General features: G+C 39.9%; 1 non-coding gene across 1 annotated transcript; it reads left to right on the top strand.

Moving 5' to 3' along the window:
* Positions 1-2335: 2335 nt before the first annotated feature.
* On the top strand, positions 2336-2442 carry LOC122125048. Its single transcript, XR_006150713.1, has one exon. It is a non-coding gene; the product is annotated as a U6 spliceosomal RNA (small nuclear RNA).
* The last annotated feature ends 1243 nt before the right edge of the window (positions 2443-3685 follow it).

Raw genomic sequence — 3685 nt, 5'->3', positions numbered from 1 at the left:
TTCCCCTTACCCTTTTTGTTATTTTTTTCTACCTTTTACCTTTTCTTTTTTCTTAGTTTTGGTATAGGCCTCAGGACCTTGGACATGTGGTACTCCACATGTCTTAGACATGTAAATTATACTATGCTACATCTCTAACCTCTTTTTTTCACAAAATTTAAAATTTTTGTTTTTCTTATTTTTCCCTTCTTCTGTGTCTTTTTACTTTTATTTTGCCTGTTTTTTGTTATGCTTCACTTCACTGTTTTTCTCTTTTCTCTTTTTTTAATTTTATTATAAAGATGCTGTACAGAGGGGCTACAGTTACATAAGGTAATGAGTACATCTATTGTCCTCATTTTTAAAAATTTAGTCTGTTGATGTATGCTTTTTTTAGTAATGGTGTGATTTGGTTCAATTAGTAGAGCACTTGCTTAACAAACATGGGGCCCTCTACTGGGGGGGCTTGAACTCAGGGTCTGGGCACCCTTCGGTTTTTCCACTCAAGGTTTGGCACTCTACCACTTGAGCTACAGCACCACTTCTGGCTAATTGGAGATACAAATCTCACAGACTTTCCTGCCCAAACTGGCTCTGAACTATATGATCTGCAGATGTCAGCCTCCTGAGTAGCTAAGATTACAGGCCTGAGCCACCAGCACCTGGCTGTTTTCATTATTTTTTTTTTGGGGGGGGGGGAATGGTCCGGTCGTAGGGCCTGAACTCTGGGCCTGGGTGCTGTCCCTCAGCTCTTCAGCTCAAGGCTAGCGCTCTGCCACTTGAACCACAGCGCCACCTCCGGCTTTTTTCTTTTTGCTTATGTGGTTCTAAGGAATCGAACCCAGGGCCTCAGGCATGCAAGGCAAGCGCTCTACCACTGAGCCACCTTCCCAGCCCTTCATTAATTTTTAAAACAGTATTTCTTTGACCAGAGTAGGTCATATGGCCAAGTCTAAATGTAGAAGATGAAAAATAGCATCCATTTCTTTTTTCCTTTTCTCTCACTTTTTCTCTTCCTGATTCATGCATCCCCTGGCTGGTGGACACTTGGCAACCTGACAAGTATTTTACATTCAAAAGGTCAGGCTCTGAGGAATTGTATCCAGAGACTCTGGTGCAGGAAGCCTTGCCACTCACGCCTGGATGCTCAGACCTGGCATCTGTGTCCCCTGCCCCTGGCATTCTGACAGCTGTGGAAAAAGAACCCAGCTTCCCAACTTGGGCTGTCAGTGTAAGCACAGCGGCCCTTTTGCCTTGTTTACAGCAAAAGGTCAATGCACAATTTCACTCCAGGGAGCCTTCTCTCCCCCACATCCCCACCCCTTTACTTCAGCACACCGGTTTTGGTTTTTAATTGTTGCTTGTATTTTTCAACTACTTTATCATCTTCAAAGCATTTTCCTTTTCACATTCTCACTCTCTCAAAAGAGGGACAATGTCAGAAAAATCACGTTTCCTTTAGATAAGAAGAAACAGGCCCAGGGAAATCATGCAATTGAGTGTTAAGAGAAATATAATCAATGCTTAAGAACAGGGCTAGGGATGTAGCTTGGTGATAAAGTATATGGTTAGTATGCACAAGGCCCTGGGTTCAATCTCTAACATCAAAAGCAAACAGAAGGCTTCAGAGTTAGCCTCTTGCATGCAACCAACCACCTAATCTTGGGCAAGGTATATTAATTCATATTTTCTCTCTTTCTCTTTCTTCTCTCTCTCTCTCTGTTTTATGATTGTATACAGATAATGACTTACCCATTTCATAAGCTTTTACAAAAATAATGTATAATAATATGGCTAGATGTTGGGAATACAGTAATAGCAGAGTAAATCATCCATATTGTTCTACTATTTGCATTGTTTTTGTTAATACATAGCAAGTTAGTGGCAAATCAAAGCCAAAAGCTAACATCCAGGAGCTCAAAAGCTATGCTTCCTACCCTTCAAAAAAGACAATAAGAACCATGACAAGATCCTGTCTCACAAAAAAAAAAAAAAAAGAGGACATTGCTTACATAATTTGACACAAAAAAAAATCAGGAATAATATGTAATGTACATATGTGAAAGTAAAACCAGGAGACTTAAGGGGATTGGGACAGATGGGGAAGGAGAAAGATGGAAAGGGTGATATTGATCAAGAATTATTATACACAGAAATTGACAGTTTTAATTGGAACTCCTTTGTATAATTATTTAGAGATAATTTAAAAGAAAAATTTAAGGGTAAAAAAAGAATTTCAGGTCCCTGAACCTTTCAGAGCCCAGAACCTGAGTTGGACTTTCTATTTTACTATTAGCCTTTCCCACAACAGCCTAATATTCTAAGTAAGTAATATTAAATAAAAATTACAGGACAGGTACTCGCTTCGGCAGCACATATACTAAAATTGGAACGATACAGAGAAGATTAGCATGGCCCCTGCGCAAGGATGACACGCAAATTCGTGAAGCGTTCCATATTTTTTACAGGTGGACCCATTGCAACAATGAAATGTACAAGTTGTTATGTTGAAAATGAACTTTACAACTTTGGTGGGGGAGGGGGGGTGGGCGGGGAATGGGAAGGGATGGGAAGGGGAAACAAAGGAGGAGGAGGAGGCTACAATGCTTGATAAGAAATATACTCATTATCTTGCCCATGTAATTGTAACCCCTCTGTACAGTATTTTCACAATAAAAAAATAAATAAAGTACAGGACAGAGCTGGGAAGGTGGCTCAGTGGTAGAGCGCTTACCTTGCATGCATGAGGCCCTGGGTTTAATTCCTCAGCACCACATAAGCAGAAAAAGGCTGGAAGTGGTGCTGTGGCTCAAGTGGTAGAGTGCTAGCCTTGAGTTGAAGAGCTGAGGGACAGCGCCCAGGCCCAGAGTTCAGGCCCATGACCAGCAAAAAAAAAAAAAAATTACAGGACATCACTCTCTAGTCAGGCTCAGGTATTAAGCCCCAGCAGAACAAGCTGAAAATTCACAACGGATTCCACCCACACTGAAGCTCCACTTTATCAATCTTAAACTAAGCTTTTCATCTAAATAATCAGAATTGCAAAAGTAACAGCCAATTTCCCAAACCAGCCAGTCAAAATTGGCATGATAGTGAAGTTCCTATTCCTCAATCCCTCTACAATAAAAGAAGAAAAAGCACCTTGAAGTGAGCTGGTGTGAAGCAGTCAGAATTTTTCTATTCTTTTCTACCCAGTCCTCACCTCTGCATGGAAAGTCACGTTGGAATGATTGATCTGCTTTTGTTTTTGTGTGTATTTCCTTTAGGTTGTTTCTGCCTATAAAATCATTATCTTCTGTTTGACTCATTAGAACACACTTATTCTACTCTATGGGATAAATTGTTGACTGATTCTAGAATTGAAAATAAAATCAATGAAGAACTTTAAATGAAACTCTCGGTATTTGTTCTTTGGTAGTGAGTAGTTTCCAAAAAAGTCAGCTACTGATAATCAAAGTTCATGCATACAGCCAAGGGTTTCAAATCCTTCCCCCATGAACACTGCATTAAGTTCTCTCAAAACTCACCAACTTTTACACTTCACATTTGACTTTCCTCCTTCATCCCTGGGTAGTTTTCCTGGGAATGTGTGATGAGCAGGGAAAGGTTTCAAGATTAGCAATAGAATTTAAAAAAAAAAGTAGTAAAAAAGGAAGGTTTGCTGTTACCCAGTAACAATTATCAACATGTCAACTTATGACTACAG

This window comes from Dipodomys spectabilis, unplaced genomic scaffold (assembly GCF_019054845.1).
Source record: "Dipodomys spectabilis isolate Male_0828 unplaced genomic scaffold, ASM1905484v1 ptg000258l, whole genome shotgun sequence".
Lineage (NCBI taxonomy): Eukaryota > Metazoa > Chordata > Mammalia > Rodentia > Heteromyidae > Dipodomys > Dipodomys spectabilis.
The sequence above is the reverse complement of the archived record's forward strand: the minus strand, read 5'-3'. Positions and strand labels throughout refer to the sequence as shown.